Source organism: Bombus flavifrons, chromosome 10, assembly GCF_040668555.2.
Source record: "Bombus flavifrons isolate JBK064 chromosome 10, iyBomFlav1_principal, whole genome shotgun sequence".
In the NCBI taxonomy this organism is placed as follows: Eukaryota; Metazoa; Arthropoda; class Insecta; order Hymenoptera; family Apidae; genus Bombus; species Bombus flavifrons.
This window is the reverse complement of record NC_138451.1, coordinates 12,083,058-12,102,001: the sequence shown is the minus strand read 5'-3', so window position 1 is coordinate 12,102,001 and position 18,944 is coordinate 12,083,058. Positions and strand designations below refer to the sequence as shown.

General features: G+C 38.1%; 1 protein-coding gene and 1 pseudogene across 16 annotated transcripts in view; one reads left to right on the top strand and one right to left on the bottom strand.

Annotated features, from left to right (window-relative positions):
• pHCl-1 (pH-sensitive chloride channel 1) overlaps positions 1-18,944 on the top strand; it is a 91,557-nt gene that overhangs the window by 18,517 nt on the left and 54,096 nt on the right. The window lies entirely within an intron of this gene.
• Positions 11,437-12,222, bottom strand: LOC138184403 (probable phospholipid-transporting ATPase IM pseudogene; annotated as a pseudogene).

Sequence of the window (18,944 nt, the reverse complement as noted above, 5' to 3'; positions counted from 1 at the left end):
CTGATATGCAATTTTATTTAGTCATATACAGATTAGAATTGATCGATAGATTCTTGAAATATTTATGAATTGCCTTCCGAGTCACATAATTTCTTCAGGATAAATAACTGCATAGAGTTAGAGTTCTTTTTGTACTTTGGACCGTTGAAGCTTTTTATCCAATGTCACGAATGCTTCATCATTTCTTCGTTATTTTCGTTTGCTGTTTCCATTTTTTCCCCATTTTTATAAAATCGTCGTTATTATCGTCTTTATCGCGATGATACCACTTTATTATATCAGTATATCTAAGGTTTTTCTATAGTTAAGCGTTCTGTTACATAGATATCTGAGGGATCAATATGCGCTTTAGATTATTTTCAATATCGTGTTTTTTAATATCTCTGATTTTTTAACATCGTGTATCTTTACCAATTTTGCCATTATTATAGCCATTTTTGTGTCTTTAGCGTTTCGATAATTAAACGATAAACTATACTCCAAGTGGCTATCATCCATCAGTTTTAATCGACGTACGTCTGGAATTTCCGAGAGATTGTGAAATTTTTTGACACGACGAACCATCGACAGTAGGCATTTCGAGCACCTTCCACGAAGATAAGCTGTTGCGGATTCCCGTAACACGAAAGTGGGTGGCTATAAGTTTGAAACAGGGTCGAGTAGGACACGCGTTCGTATGGATTTTTTACATTGCTCTTGCGTTCCCTGTCCATTTCCGAAGTGGGTGCCGCGTATTATGAAACGGCCTGTATATTATGCGTTTGTATTAATCATTCAGTGGACGAAGAAGGAGAATGACCCGAGTGGCGATTCTGACAAGCGTATCGTTCCCTTTCATGGCTATTACGCGTAACGCGACACGTAAAACGATGGGATGAATAGAATTTCCGTAGGATTAACGGCGAAGTTTCTATCGGTTTTTAAAGCTGCTCGTTTAAAAGTTAAGCTCACGTTGTAGGTGGGTTCTGTATGGAAAATGTTGCAGCAACAACCATCGGGGGTAAAGCGCGGATTTTCTCGGCGTTCGCCTCGATTGTGAGAGAAGTTTTATCGAGAGCTGTCAGAGGCTGCCAGTGACGAGTCAGGCCATTCTACCGTGTTTCCGGTCTATCAATGGCACAGCTGGATTTCGTTTCCGCTTGTCGAGCGTGCACCCATTGCAACTGAGACGCGAATAAAATTAGCGGTGTCAGGACTGAAATCCCTAAAGCTAACGAAATAACTAGTTCGATATACAAATTTCATTTCAGACTACGGAACGACGTGCGTCTTGACAATGTGACAAGTAGGATATACAGAGTAATGGTGGCGCAATCGACGAAACAGTAATTCTATGTGAAATATATACAAAATAAGCGAACAAAAATAAGCTGGCAGGTAGTGGAAACGGCTATCCACCAAGTTTCGTCAAATACGTATTTTTATAATACAGATTCTAAATATTAATACCGAGGTGATCGTCGGTGAAGATGCCCACAACAAATACTTTTGATTTTCGACAATAACGTTTATTAAACTCCTAACAATTAACAACAAATAACGATTAACCACGATTGACGATTAACAACGATTAATAACAAATAACGATTAACACTGAACTATCAAGAGTCGATAACCCGTTTCTCTAATTGTGTTGGCTTCGCCTAACCTTTCGCATTTCGCAGCTCGGGACAGAATGAATCTTTTGGTTGAAAACCAAACAGATTCTATTCTTTGTTACCCCTCGATATCCCCACTACGCGCGCGTTCGTTAGAAGTCTGCGACGATTGTCGCGTATGCATTCTTCCGAATATTCGGCGAAAGAACCGTAGGGTTATCGATGGTACGTTAGGCCTGTCGGCCTTACGCTTTGAAGGTATAGCGCTTTGTGTAGCGAAGCCGTTGGAAATTTCCGTGGTCGAGTGCCGCCTCAGTACGAATCAAGTATACATAACACTGGGGTGTCGTTGTTGCTGCATAGTATCTAGTAGACTTTTGCACTATAATTCTACGTATCCTGTCTTAACATTCTTCTTAGCCTGCACTGTGTTGTTGCAGCCAACGGGAGTATGTACTATTTGTGTCACCAGAGTAGGTAGCGCGTAGGTAGCTTGTAGGTAGCTTGAATAGGTAGCGAGAAGAAGCACTGAATGAAATTATCGATCTATTATATCCAAGGGATGACTCGCACAATGTCAGAATTTGGATGCTCGCGAGAACGTATGAACGCACCAACTACTAATAGTTTGATTAAACTTCCATCGTATCTACTTCCACTTACTACTACTACTACTACTACTAATACTACTACTACTACTTACTGTCCATTTATTTTTGTCCGCGGCTGTACTTGACAAATTTTAACAAACTCGATTTCCTCGAGAACGAGACGTCATGCGAAAAATCCTCCCTTTGTATCTTCGACTTGTTTCTTCACGCAGAATCGCTTCCTTGTCGACTATACGATACCGTGATCAGCGGGAGCCGCTGGATTTCAGATTGAAAATCTGAACGCGAGCGTTGCGAACGCGAACGTTGAAGGAATCGGATCCAAAGGAAGACGACAGAAGGAACGGGCACCGTTCGTATTGTTCGTCGAGTGTGAAAGAAGAGAAAGAGAACGTAAGTCGAACACGGTATTATGGCTCGACCTCGGTTGACCCGAAATGAAAGCTAAGAGGAGGGGGTGGGAGAGAGCTTGATTCTCTGTCTACTCTGTGACGTCAGAGGGTGGAAAAGCGAAAGAGTAGGAGAGGGAGAAGGTTGCTGCGTATAACGGTATCGAAGACTGACCGACCCCATTTACCACCGCTTTTAGTTCCCACTTTGGCCCAGGAGTATTAGCCTCCATGATTCTCGTGAAAGGATACAGAGAAATACTCGAAAGCTATTAGGTTCGAGAGCTTTTCGTCTAAATAAATCATTGCATTATCCTTATTCTCATCGAGCTTCAGGCTACCACTGGCTTTTAATCGGAATTAACGTTTACACGACGTACCATTGCAATCGGAATTTTCAATTAATATGTAATTAGCGTGTGACGTTCATTGTGTTACGCTGATCAAATACAATAGCCGGCAAAGGTATTTGAATATTTATACAAACAATTTCTCAATTTATTATTCGTGCCGTACAAAGGACTTTGTACAATACGCGACACGGTACGATTGTCACGAACACATTGCTAAAGTTTGAAACAAATCATTTCGAAACTGAAGACACAAATAGAATGTTCGGTGAAAGTAATTGAACATTTATCGCAGAAGATCTTTAAATGAAATTTTGCTAATAAAACAAATTATGGAAAATTTATAAAAAGTCTGCCAATGAAATTTCAAAATGTTTTCTATAACAACGCGCATAACACGATCGTACAAATTTGGTGAGCCGTCACGTTAACAAACAACTGGTAAGCGTACGCAGAATGACACGATACCTCGCGATCATATATTTCCTATCCTGAGAGATTGACTTTCGTTTGTATCAGAGGTTGTTCAAGAATACCAAGCGTAAATAATTAGCAGGCGACGAAGGAATTGATATTCAGATGGAAGATCAGCCTCGTTATTTAATTACCAATGCCGGTACAGCTGTGCCAAGTCTTGTTGGGATCGGCGCGAGTCTCTGTGTTGTGAGTTATTTTAAGAATGTACGAAGGACACTCGGCTAAATCACGAAAATACTGTTTACGGGGTCAAGGCCGCCCATTTAATATGCATCTCGTTCATTTATAATAACTGCAAATTGTAACCTTTTGCACGCAGTAAAGTTTCTCGAAGCAAGTATCGCGTCAGTCGGAGCCAGTACGAGGCTAAGCTATCTAAACATTGGCTCGTTAAAAAATGAATATTACTGGTCGTAAAACGGCTGAACGTTCTCGTCGACACGTAGTTCTCATCCTGGTGAATTGTAATTTTTACGTGATCGTAACTTCTTGCGCGAGAACTAGGAGGAAAAGGGATTTAACGAGATTGTCCGAGAAATTGTTCGATATATCGGATTGTTCCGAAATTTCGTAGGCAAATTTCGACAACATTCGAAGGTATTTACAAAAGTCGATGTATCGTTAAAAAATATATGCACCTTTTCTACCGATAAGCTTTAGTTATTTTTTGAACAGTCTCGTGGTCTCTTCTCGTCGAAACGCTTTCCAAGCAACGTAATACGATTTTCGACGCTTCCTTCGCTCTCGATTAATCGATGACACAGTAGAGCTCTTCGGTTTTGGCGTTGAAATTTCTAACAGGCTACGATCTTTCGTGCAATTTACTCGGAGGTTGCGTTATCGTTACGCGTTAATCGATGCTGCACGTGCAAAATGAGAACACGTTTGGGATTATAATCATGATTACAACTCGCTTGCACCGTATAATAATGCTATCGCCCTGGTTACCAATTGCTCCATTAATTACAGCGTTCGGTAACGGTGTTTCGAGTGTGCACTAGGTGAAATTTCGTCGTTGCGATTAAACGAAACAAGATTTTTATTATCAGCGTGAAATGAAAAATTTGAACGATCGTGTCGCTTGTGTTCTCGTGTTATCAAACCGGTGTAAATAGTACGTGCGAATTGTAACATGTAATTGGAAATTACTATCGATCGTTAATTTTGTTTATCTGCGAAGATGAGTACTCTCGTACGTCTAACGAAGGAATTAATCAGATATATCTAGCGATAAGCTTGACGAGTTGATACGCTTGACGCGATTACGAAACTGTGGCGTGCGAGGATTCTTTTCTATTTGCTCGATCTACGCGACATTTCGACGCAGACGATACGCGCAAATGAATCGACAGAACGACGATTATCCGATTGTTATTCATAACGATGATACCGTTACGTTATTCATAACGTTGATCGGGATATTTATAGGGAAAAATATCGTTGCTATTATACGTAACTTGCGTCCATGGAAGTTTGCAATTTCCATTTATAACATTCATCCATAGTGGCTATCGTCATAATTTCTAAATGTTCGATCATTAAAAAAAATAAGGAAAACGTTTTAGTCCATTCTGTCCATTGAATTTTACAACTCACGTTTATAGCATTCGCCTATAGTCACCGTCATTAATTTCTAAATATTTGTTCATTAAAGGAATAACGAAGATACTTTATTGCTATCTTCGGTAAGCTTTGAAAGCACCGTTTACAATCAACTTATACCGCAACGTTATATTTACTACAAGATTGATAGCCTATTTACACGGATGAGGAGGCAAAATTTACGTAGCATTTTTATATAAATAAGATAAAAGTTAATCTGAAGAAAAATTCAACTGGTCGAGATTAAGTTGAAAATGCGTACAACCGTGCCGGTAAAGAACAACGGATTTCGATATAGCTTCGTACGTATTGTATTTCGATCGCATCGGCATTTCCGAAATTGGATATGTCAATTCTTTTGGAAGCATTACCTCGATTCGTAAATCGAATATTTTTGCGATACGTTCTAAAAAAAAAAGTATTTGTTCGATTTACAGCAACATACAGCGACGAGCGCATAAACGAGAAAAGTCTTAATAAGTGGAAAAATTCGACGTAATTTAGTTTGTAATTATCGTTGCGTCGAATAAAAATTTGAACGTCCTCGAAAAGTGTATTATTACATCCCACGTTATAGGAAAAAATAACCAAATTTTCTATTATACAATGAAATTTCCGAGCAACCGGTTTTCCACCCATACTTTCGCCACTGTACGAACAAAATTTTCTCGTTCGTGCGTATACGTATCGGTTCAGAACGCTGGTTAAATTGTGGCGAAAAATAAAGACAGTTTCGAGCCTCTTTTGCTCGATGTTTGCGATAAAAGAAAGATGTCCTACATATTACACGTAGGATATCCATATATGCGCATGTAATTGTCCCACTTTACAGAAATACGGCATAAGCTTTAAGACGGAAGACAGAAGAGAGTAGGAAACTACGAGTAGACAATTATGGGGATAATGGGACGTATCTCCGCCCTATAGTGTCATCTCGTAATGTCTGCTTTTTAACGGGATAGTCGTTTTTGAAGAAGCACGTAAAATGGTAGAGCAGGGCTTCTTCGAGCGGGTTATTAACCCCATTTTCTTTCTCTATAGTCAACTTGCTCCTTATTACACTAAATTGCCACTCGTACACGATGTCGAAGTTTCGCTTTTCGTTTCTTATAGCGTGATCGTAAAATTGGCCAATAGTAGAAGTTTACAAGCTTCAGAGACCGAGACTCTTAATTTGAGCTACGGTAGTCGACAAAAGCAAGCTTAGATACGAACGGTAAGAAAAGCGGTGTAATTTTACAGAGGAAAATTTTGTCGTTTAATTGCAAGTTTAAGGTCGCATGAAATTTCCAACATTATTAGCGACCATAACGCGAATAGTCAACGTGACAGACGTTCCACCTATAGTAGGTGGTTAAAACCAATATATATCGTTGAGGAAAGCTAGAACTTCTTTCTCGCAAGGGTCTTCCTTTTCTGTAGCGTGTTTAGCGAATTTGCTAAGTCGTGCACCAAAACAAGATCGTATCTGACAAGAACAGTGAATAGATACAGTGGTCGAAATTTCCATCGTCGTCAAAACGGAACAATTAGATAATATTTTATTAAAAGATATAGTGGCTCGATGAGAACTTCGACCGCTGTATACGATACATATACTTCGGAATAGATAGCTATCAGCAACATGGTGTAAAATATCTAACGCAAAAGTTATACTAACACGAGCATATAGGCAAGTAAATTGCTTAGCTAACTATAAACTTCCTTTCGCTTTGCTATTCTATTTTAAAGCACTCGCATAAGTAGACTACGGTCTCTTTTGCATTTATTTAAAAAAAGGTGGGAATGTGACATATCGTGCTTTCTACCCTGGGGTATTCAATTGATTTAAAAGGCTGACGTAGGTGCCTGCATGCGTGTGCAGCGCGTATAACCCCTGCTGCAGTTAGATCAATTAGCGACCCTACTTAACACTTTACTTTACGACCTACCTATATCGTTTCCACCTGGTGCACATTTAGTTGAACGTGCTCTATTCAGAAAACCTTGGCCTACATACAGCGAGTTCGTATATCGTAATCGTTCAATGACCAGAAAGCATTAGAAATCCTTTGAAATGATCAACGATGCGTACGAATGGCTTGCAAAAGTCTTTGTAAAAATATTAGGCTAGGCTGATTGAAGATGCCCGTGGAAGCTAGTCTGACTGGCACGGAAAGATACTACCGTGTCATGGCTTTGCCGAAGGTCGGGCCATTCCGTATATTCGAATCTTTCATCTATTTCATCCATTTTACCGAATATTTCTTCTTTCCGTTCGTTTATTTCGCTGATATTTCTACAGCATAAACTACCGGTTTTACAAGTGTTTACGACATCCACCGGTTTCGTTCGAAATATGACAATTAATCCAAGGTATCAGGGGGACGATCGATCGAACAGAATTTTTTCTTCATGCAGGATTGCGACGAGCGTGGCGAACGATCGTTGAAACTATTTGCAGTTATATGATTACGTTAACCACCGTAGTTTTCTACTCTAAGTTTGTGTTCGAAGCGAATTGCATGAAAGATCGCGAAACATCTGCTCCGAGTCTGAATCACTAACGTAAAACAACGTATAATATACGTGAGATCGAATATCTACGAGTACAACAACAATACGAATCTGAGAATTGTTGGAAATATCGATCGAAAGACGCGACGAATGTAGATTAAAAAATATTTAATTTCCTTACACGAAACTGATAATCTTATCATTCTTATGTATTCAATAATGTTTCAAACGAGATAATAATTGCTAAACTTTTTGACCATTGCCAAATGATTTTCCAGGTTTGCGCAAGTTTTTGTAAATTAATTGAGTTGAATTATTACGTCGGGAGGATTTGTGAAACGAACGACTGAGGTGAAGTGCGAAGAACGAGAATAGTTAGAGATGCTCTAGGTACAAGAATATCTTCGGATCTCTTGGTTACGGTATCGGTTCGTGCAATCGAGTGGGCACTTGTCAGGGATGGAAGGTCCTCTCGATAAAATATATGCGAAAGAACGAGCCTTAAGCACAACACGAAGGTCCAACGGTCCATAAATTACAAAGCGTTCGAGCTTGGTCCCTTAACAAGAAAGAATCTTCTTTTTATGCTTTCCACGCTAAATTCCGTGTTAATTAAAGCGGCGAGGAAGCGGTGGCTACATCTACGTAATATGGTGTCTTTTAACCCATTAAGAAGCAAAGTTGCGTTAAAGCGATATTTCATTTATAATTACTTCCTAGCTAATTTACACTGAATTCGCACGCGTTAAATTCTATTAAATTCTCATTACGTTACTTCCATTGTATTATAATTTTATATTTTTTCGCTACTATCTCTTTTTCCATATACATCCGGATAGATAGAATTTGAAGAAATTTTAGGAAATCGAGGTTTTTTTTTATATCACTGCAATAAATTATTCCTTTTTAAATTACAGAAATTCTATTGCTAAAAATCGCATACGTTTCTTGTGCTTTGTCAAAACGATAAGTTGCTTCGTGTACCTTTTCTTTTTAATAATCTCGCATTTTCCCTACATTTACGCGATTATTTCATTGCTCGATGCTTAATGGAATATCATTGGACGCAGCGTTGATCGATGTCAGATCGCTTTTAAGCTTACAGGTTTCGTGAATGGATGTGGTTATGCTTGTTATATGTATATCTTTCGGTCAAAACACTCGATAAAAAGCGTGAATGATTATTGATTATCGAAGGATAATTAAATTGAATTTCATTAGGCTAAAATTGATGCGTCACTAATATCGCAATTACAGAATTTATCGAGCGATCGGTTGATTCGTTTTAACTTGATAAGATTTCAATAAGACTCGGCTGTATCGGGAATAAATCGATCTCGATGAAATCTAGCGGTCTCCAGAGCCTCTTTCCCGTATATTTGATGTTTTCTTCGATATCGTAATTCAAACCCCCCGTTATCGGAAACAGACATTGATATTCAGTCAAAATAAATAATTTATATCTGTTTAGAATTAGAACGTGGATCGTTTAACTCGCGAATTATTGGCTGGACACTGATCTCTCTTTCATAAATGAAAAGAACGCTCGGTACTTTAATATAATCTGAATTTTCTCAATTAAATTTATTTGCATCGTTGACCGTCGATATTATTCGCCTACTTTTCAACGAAACGTCGATCGCAAAGCTACCACGGTCCTAAAAGAATTTATCTTTTTCTGTACTTAACTAGACAATTTCCTGTTCCCTTGACTTCTCCAATTGTTACACGAAATTAAAACTCGATTAAAATGCCATAACGGTATCTCTCTTTTTCAGAAGGATAATCTTAATGATAAATTACATAGGAAATAACTGCGCTGCTGAATAATTTTCGTTGCGAATATAATTGTACCTTAAACGATATTTCACGTGATCAGCCATAATCATAATATGCACGGAATATCGGCTCGAACCTTATCAGTTTTCCAGAGGTTCTTAGTTAGATCGTCGAAGATTGCAGTGAAAAACGCGACGACCGCGACACGTGAACCTAAAGTCGGTCGAATTTTTCTTCCACTTATTCTCCTCTTTATACGATCACCATCGACACCATGTATCGTAATCTATAAAATGAAACAGAGTCGCGAAACAAAGTTGAAAATCGATAGATCGAAATTAGATTAAACGTGTATTTATATCCGTGTAACACGTACATAGCTATATGTATCCAAGGTTCCCTGGGGCAAATCCGTCGCATCATTTTCCAGACGCATGGCTCCCACTTTCACTTGAACCGAGAATTGAATTTCATCATCGATCGCTCGTTATCGTCACGTGTTCTCAGATCGTAGCTTGCGCGTTGCTCGTATTTGCTTATGATCGTGTGTTGCTTCGATGCATTTTTCAGCGGATCTAGAGAGCGGCTCGGGATAATCCTGAGAATCGTTGGCTAGCGTCGCTATCGGAACGCAATTGACCAGAGAATAATCGAGGCAAACAAGTTGGTGGGAGAACCGTGCGCGGAACTTAATAGAGGTAAGTCGAGCAGTGGACAATTGGCTTCGTGGGTAGACAGCTCGTCCACCCAACTGTTATGGCCTACTGTTCTAAAATTAGCTTAGAAATGGAATTTCAATGGAAAACAATGTCGAAGCGGAAAGAGACCTAGTGGATCCTGCCGATGGGGAAAGCTAGCTAGGGTCAAACAGGTGCGATCGTTCTCACGATTAAATTACTTCTTCCGTTCGGTTTCATCAATGTCGTAGATCATGGTTCCTATCTTTTCTAATATACGTCATCGTTCGTCAAGATTCTGTCGTTTATTTTTCATCGAACTGTCTTTACGTTCAAATTATAGAGAGCTCCAGCTGGAGCTATTGGCTTGGCAACTAAGTGGTTGCGGATTTTGTCAATACCACCTAACGACAAAATCCGCAATCATTTAGTTAGCAACCCAATAGATATATAAATCAAGATTCTGAGAATTTCAATTTGCTCGTGTATTTCAACTTTTAAATGTCTCCCTTTAGTTACGTTAATCATCCGGCTTGTTGTTTCAACCGTGTACTAGATTATTCCAACTCCTTACAGTCAGAAGATAGATCTATTTGGTAAAGCTTAGTCTCTTTAAAACACTCGTTGGAACGTATACTTAAATTTATTTTTATATTGATATTTATATCTTCAACCTATACGTATATGTTAATTGTAACCTTCTCCTACTTTCTTATCTTATACACCAAAGGGTTTATTATTATTTTCCGTCTAAATAAATAAGTATATAAATAAATAAATAATTAAGTTGCATGATTAAGTAACGTTATTCTCTGTCGCGATACGATGGATTTTTTACGACAATAAGGCACGATATTGTTTCGTTTAAAAGAAACAATGAATTAACTTACAGCATTTTAATACTCAACAACCACGTACAATATAATATCGTGATACGATTAAATCGATTTTTGCAAGCCGGTATGCTATTGATAAGCTCTTTATCTTCGGATTTAAATTTTGACTTGTGCCAGTGATTATGAAAGTCGTATATTGTTTTTCTATCGAGATATATACAGTTTTGCGTTTGGCGAGTCTTACGTGAACTGAATTCTTTTTAACGACTCGACCACCAACTCGATCCAACGATTCAATTTCCACCATCTTGCGGACATTGTCTCAGCTTGTAAAGTAAACAGACGTAGCACAAAGTATCAGCGATAGACTCGTTTCTTGACTTAGCTCGCTTTCATGATCATCGACGCGATTATAAGTGAAACGAAGAAGTAGTATATACATCAAACAGTGAAATATGTTAGCGCTGCATTTAGTAAGTGATTTAAATTTGCAGTCTGTTGCAAAAAGGTAATAGGTACAGTCTCTAATTATTAATTAATACACTTTGTTCTTTTGTATTATTCTTTGTATTATTGTTGTTGTTAATAATACAATTATTAATTCGTACACTTTGGTCAGGCTCAAATATTATTACTAGAAATCGAACAAAGTGTAGCTATTATCAAGGACAAACAGATCGAATAGAAATAATCTAAAATAAAATACCAAATGAGCGAGCCCCAAACCATAATATGATTAACAATTGTCCAATATGATGTATCGAGGGCTATTTGGGCAGTCACGACTATGACTAATATAGTAGCTACAACATTTCCTAGTAACATATGATCAGAAAGTACATAGCCCTTTGGTGATACTCCATCCTTATACGTTCCATATGGAACTAAAAATAATACACAGCTAGCAAAAAATCCATGTATAGCACTCCAGAAAAATTCCTTTTTATTAAAAAGTAAATTTTGTAATCCGGGTGCATAAAGTTTTGGGTACATTAAATTATTTTTATCATTAACATCTTGATCAAATATACCGACTGCCATTACAGGTAATGACGTATAAAAGAGGTTGTAGACAGAAATATACATAGGATCGAATACAGTCTGTTCACTAAATTCACAGAAAAAGGCAAACCAGATGTGACATAATGTAAACGCAAAATTCTTATTTTTTCTTATAAGAAATTTGCTCATTCTATAGTATGACCATCTCCCATGAACGAGAGGTAATCTTTCCAAAAATCTAAACTGTCTTATGGAATAGTCGGATGCTAGTACAGCTTGTAATCCCTCTTGCCCACTGATGCCAACGCCTATATGAGCTGTTTTTATCATTGAAACATCGTTTGCTCCATCACCAATTGCCAGAGTCACAGCATTTTTATTTTTCTTTATTAATTCGACTACCATTGCTTTTTGTAAACAGATCGAATAATTAATACATACTAAAATAATTAGAGTAACGAGTAGGGCTTTCGTCGTGGTATTGTTCGGAAAGATCGATTAACTGTGCGACACCGACGAGAATCGCGTGCTTAGAACGTCGAAGTAGATCGAGAACAGAACTTTATGCGACAGCGACAGAAAGACGTCGAGGTTAATTGGTAGTTTTCAGAGACTCGGAAAAGTCGTGTATCGAGCTTGTTCATATCGAGAGCTCACCGGACTTGCAAAGTTCATGAATACAAGACGAAGAATTCCATCGAAGGAGTTGCTAAAGCCGATTGAAATCGAGTTTGCGTTACAAATATGATTTCAAAGGTTTCCGGCGCGTGTCTCCCACAGTTTCTACGTTTTCAAAGCATTTCTAAGGTATTGCGTAAGGTCGTAAATCATAACGGTCTAAGCTCAAGGTACGTCATTTCCATCCTTATAATTTTCCTTGTTCTTTTTATCGATGCGAGCGTGTAGTTTCCGAGCAGCTGTGCATTAGGAGCTCGTGTCCGTAATCATACAGATTCGTGGACAAATTTTTGGCCAAACGGATTCGCTACGTAGGAGTATCGTATCTTCTGCTAAATTAATTTACGCGCCGAAGAACGATATTTTGAGGACGAAAAGCGAGAGTAACGCGGTACGACTGGCCGCAGCACGTTATTTAAAATTCTTTAAAATATCGTCCCTGGAACGTAAGATAAAGAGTGTACCCAGTTGGAAAGTTTTGCACATCGTTAACAACTTTGTGAGAAGTTGTATGCTCTACCCTGGTGTTTTATACAACACACTTCGATCAAATGCTTTTCAAATCAGCATGAATAAGAAAAACACGGAACATTTTGTTTTCCAACGAAAACTCCGTTGCTACTGGCCGACGGAACACAGAGTCGTCGCGCGATAAAAAGTCGCGTTATATTCTTCAACTTTAGTACACTCGAAAATGCTCGAGTTTGCTCGGCTTTGGACGGTTGTTCACGCGAACGATATTCGTGTCGTAAGCGTGTACGTGTGCATCGTGTGACGAGGAAACGGTGCCAAGGTACAAAACTGTCGCATAGTGCGTATGCATAGAGCTACGTATTTCTACTAACACACATACGTCTGTGTCTATCTGCGTATTTCCACCACCGATATTCCTACGATACGTTAATATATTATAAACGGACGATAGAGAATCGTATTTTAAAAGAATCGATTTGAAACATTTACAGAGCTTGAAAACTTAATGGCATCGATCTACACGGAACGTGCAGAGTCTAGACGAATGCTTTTTCATAACATTATTCTCGTTATTACGGAAAAGGGACACATATGCAAAAATAGCATGCTCGATCGATGCCACTGGTTGACGATTCTCCTTTCCACCGCATAATTTCATCGACCCTTGTAACGTATTTCTTGTAACAATTTCGTATTATTCATCCCTGAATCTATCGTACGATATCTTAATTAAATTTACGACAGTTGGAGAACGCTTATTATACTTTCTCTTTTTCTTTCCTTTCGTATAATAAGTATACCGCATTCAACTATAGTGTTTTGTAGCAGTAGAGTAGGCAAATGTAAATCGTAGGCGAGGCGGGAAACTTTGAGTCGCCTATAAGTAGTAATCATTTCAATTTCTTCTATGGAAAAGTTGCAAAGCTATGTTTACATTTATTACGCTACTTGTACAGTTTTCGTAGAAATAACCGTGCAAGTTACTTTATATTCGACACGTTAACCTTATTTCCCAGCTGGTCGACACGAACCAATTGGATGTTGTAAAACGTGCGTAACTGGTTTACACGCGACTAACGCCAAGGGAAACGGTAGAATCTCGCGGAAAAAGAGATAATACTTTCCTCACGATGTACATGGCTCGCGAAAGCACTTATTCGAACGCTTATAGAAATGTTTACATATACGGTATGTGCGTCATATACGACGTCATGTACAACAAAAAGTATTCATGGCACTGCAGAATCGCGGTGACTACAAAAAGTATTTGCAGTGATTGCAACGGCGCCAACTACGAAATGGAATATGAAAGGAGCAACTCACGCCACATGTAAATTCGTAATATCATCAGTGTTATCAAATATAGCCGGCGAAGCTATTAGGTTGTCCGAAAAGTGTCTTTCTTTTACAGGCACGTCTTTTACAACGACGCGTCTTTATACAAACATGAAACCTAATCCGTCGAACGTTGTAATCTTTATCTCGATAGAACAAAATGGATCAATTCGATAAAATAATATAAAACGGAAAATGTTATGCATCCACTATTTCCTTATAAAACGAAAGGAACTTTTCGGACGACCTAATACTATCGCAAGAATAAATATTTGTGCGTGAAGTGAATGGACGAGTCTTTAAACACCCATTAAAGTAATTTTCAAAGCAGAATACATTTCCTTTGATATCTTTCAACGCTTTCATGGAGATTCCCTTGCGCAAAGTATTTCCCGCAGTAACTTTTTAACTATGGAAAATAAAAAAAAAAGAAAACCAGTGCCTCAGGTAGAAGTCGTCAAGTTCGATAACACCTGTCCGAACATGAGAACGCTTAATTAAGGAACTCACTGCTACATTGTCTTATCGTCCTGAAATGTTAGGCCGTCTGTACCGTTCAAGCGTCTGAAGATTTCAAGTCGATGGCTTCGGCGGAAACAGCTTCGACACTTCGTCCGCCCCACCCTCTACGTATATAATATACGCGTATAAAATCGGTTAATACGTTTCCAATGAATGTCTCCTAACTACTATGTAGATTTTCAAACTGATTGCAAACTGATTTCAAACTTTCGCGACACTGAATCACGGGAGCTGTGTCTCGTTATAGAATTCACGAAATTTCAAGATGTTTCACATACAACGTAAATAACACATACGTGAAAGCTTTCTATAGCCTAGCGTTCGTACACTTTCGTCATTCACTGTACCAAGATGAGAATACGGATTGAATATATATATATATATATATATATATATATATATATATATATATATATATATATATATATCAAACTGAATTTGCGAAGAACAGGAATTTTTAGGGATGGAGGTCGAGCATAGATCAGCCAGCGATCCGAGTTCCCAGTCCTTTAACGACCAACGCATATGATCCCGGTACACGCGATATTTCCTACGCGAACACGTTAGGCCGACGTTAATACACCACGATGTTCCGTGACTCTGTTGTCCATCGTTTAATATTCACGTGCTTGTGACACGTCGACGTCGACGCCGAGTCCAACACCGATGCTGTCGCCGTCGTCGTGTCGAGTACGCGTTTTATACGTCCATCCGTTCAAACTGGCCAATAAATAAATTATTATTCGCCGATGCGAACAAGCGCTTTTAACGTCGCTTTTTCGATTTCGCGATAAAGAATCCACCACGTTGTCGCTGGACTTTGGTAAATAATTGACGAGCTTCCTTGAAAAGGAAAGGGCCTATAGATCTGTGGCGAAAGTATGCACATGTACGTGGCTACAAAAAGTATTGTTCTTTTAGTTTTCAGTCTTTTTATCGTGTTCTACATTTCGTTTTCATGGTATCAAATTTCGTAGCTGTATAAGAGCGGTATCAAATAATACGAGCTTTAATATATCACACGTTGACCTAATTAATCAGGTCGTAAATGCTACAATAGATACAACGACGTGCAAATACCTTTTGTAGCCGCTGTCTCGAGTACATTTTCTCTGGTCGAATAGTTACATTACTTTTTATGAAATTTGTATTTACCTTGAAAGTACGAAAACACCTTTGTGGAATTTAAACTTTGCATAGATCTTATCATTTTATGAAAACTAGCAGTGTACTGACTCGGTTCTCAACGAGAGAAAGAAGATTACGGAGTATTCGGTTATTTTAAAATTCATTTCTCAAGAAAGTTCGGAGAAAACAGATGTCCAAGATACGGTGTAAATATTAATCTTCTACCACAAAGTTGAAATTTAACTCGAACATGGATATCTTTGCTATGGACTAACTGACTCGATCGAACCTTCATTTCCACTGAATTCGCGTTAAATCCCTTAAACGATTCGAGCTTCTCAACAACACGCCGAGAAAGTTCGGCAGCCAGGGACGAAAGTCCTTTTCACACTGACTTCCGAGAGATTTAGAATAATGAAAAAACTTTGACAAATTTTTTTGTCAGGCTTTTTGAATGTAGCTCGACCCAACTTCGAAAGGGACTGAAAGCCGTCCTGTTTTTGTTTGACCCGAGTTAGCTGAGAGAAATAGGTTGTCCAACGGAGTAATTATTCGACAAACTTGCAACTCTCCCTAAAGAGGATTATTCCAGGCTTCTGTGAAACAAAGAAGGCCGTTTTTTTCAACCTGCTTTCCGTGTTTCTCGAAAGGATGGAACCATTTCGAACAGTTAAATTGGAGAAATTAAAGAAGGAATCGTCTTATTGTTCATAATCTTGTGGTTAGGAAGACGTAACAAATGGTTAGTTAGAATGGTTTAGCACGCAGCGTACACGAATCAGGCCACGGGGCCAAGGTTGAACGTTGATTGTTACTAACGTTGCTGGCAACACCCTGATGGCTGGTCAGTGGCAATTCCGAGAAAGCTGGCGCGACTTAGCGTCGCGATATTCCGAAACCGAAAGCAATTCTATACCGCGTTGCTCGTAAGAATCAGCTCATAGGAATAGCATGTATATCTCCGCAAAGATTAACCACGAAATAGTAATAATTAGCAGCTACATCTACTACGTTTCTTGTGAACTCGCCAGCCTATCGATCTAAAGGACCTTAAAGGCATAGCGATAATATATTTTACCGTTTGATATACAGGATGTTCCAGATATCAACTGACAAACTTCGCCAACATGTTTGGGGGCAGAGTAACAGCAAAAATTATTACATACACCATGGGTGTGTATCCATGATCATTTTGGACAATTTGTGTAAATAAATCAAAACAAACATAAATAAAAATAAGTGAAAAAGAATAATGAAATAAACGATTAAGATTAAAAACCGAGTAACTTGAGTGCATCTGACTATTTGTGGTGGTATACTGTTCTTTCCATATCTCGATTTATGGTGCACGCAACAATTTTTACTCGAAATGGCCTTCTAAACATGTTGGCAACGCTTGCCAATTGAGACGTGGAACACCCTGTATACAGGGTGGGGCAGATAAAGTGTTATACGGGCTCCGTATTCTCTCCAAAGCCATTGCTGATATCAACTAGAAATTTTCCGATGTTAAATGCTACAGAGGGCTTAGCATTTTAGGGTGTAAGATATCGTGGGGGTGAGTTTCTTAAGGGTGCAAAACATGCTAATCCCATATTTTCTTTAATAGAATGGCATATTAATTTTTTGATGTTCGAACAGACGTTATCAAAGCTAACAAGCTTTTAGCCACGGCATTCTTTTTCATTTTGCTTAGCCGAGGAATTGTAGCGGGAAATACTTTACGCGAACCAACCCCATGAACGTGTCGAAAGATATCAGAAGGAATGTATTCTGCTCTGGAAATTATTTTCCATGTAAGTCACCTGGTCTGCCACAAATTGATTCTTTTTTATGGGGTTACGTAAAGGAAAAGGTGCCCGCAACGGCACCAACTACGAAAGACGATATGAAAAGAAGAATTCACGCTGCGTGTAAATCCATAACTACACAACGTTATCGAATGTTCGCGAAACTATTACCACAGGAATAAATACTCGTTTGGAAGCAAACTTTTTCAACATCTATTAAAATAATTTTCAAAGCAAAATACCTTTCTTTTGATATTTTCCGACACTTTCATGGAGCTCCCCTTGCGTAAGATATTTTCTGCTTAACCGTGTAAAGTAAAAAAGCGAGGCTTTAGATAAAAATCGTTAGGTTTGATAACATCTGTTCGAATATCGGAAAATTTGTCATCCAATCAAAAAGAAAAAAAAGTGAAGTTGATGTCTTTTTTACTCTTAATAAAGTCACCCCACAATATTTTGCAGCCTAAAATCTTAACACCTCTGCATCTTTTTGCATCTGAAAATTTCAAGTTGATATTTGCAATAATTTCGGAGAAAGCAGCTTGTGAATTTATCTACCCCACCCTGTATACATTATATTATATTATATTAGGTTGTCCCAAAAGTTTCTATTGTTTTACACGGAAATAATAGATGCACGGTGTTTCTTGTTTTATATTATTTTATGAATTATGTATGATCCATTTTGTAAAACATAATGTAAAATAAAATACCATATATTGTGCATCTATTGTTTCCTTATAAAGCGAAAGAAACTTTTGGAACAATCTAATATTATATATTACGTTATCTCTCTATATGTTTGAAAAATCTTTTTTCGGCTTCTAATTAAAAAATGAAGAAACCCAAGAATAACAAGTTCATCGAGTAACAAAATATTTGTATAAAGTGTGACACTTGTAAACGTCAATTTCATTATATTGACTTTGAAAAGTCAATTCAATGATGTTATGACATATACACTGTACTACGATGATTCTAAAGAATAAAACCATTGCAATTTGATTCGTTCGTAATCTCGTAGTTAAAATACATCGCCTAAAGGAACAAAAGATAACAACCAAGTGTTTGAAAAGCGTTGAACAGTAGCGTACACGGGATGTTCGTTGACACAAAAGTTTCTAAAATCAGCGAATCCAAAACGACCAACTTCCACCCTGTAATTATTATTTTTCCCTATTCTTGTACATAAGTAGCTGT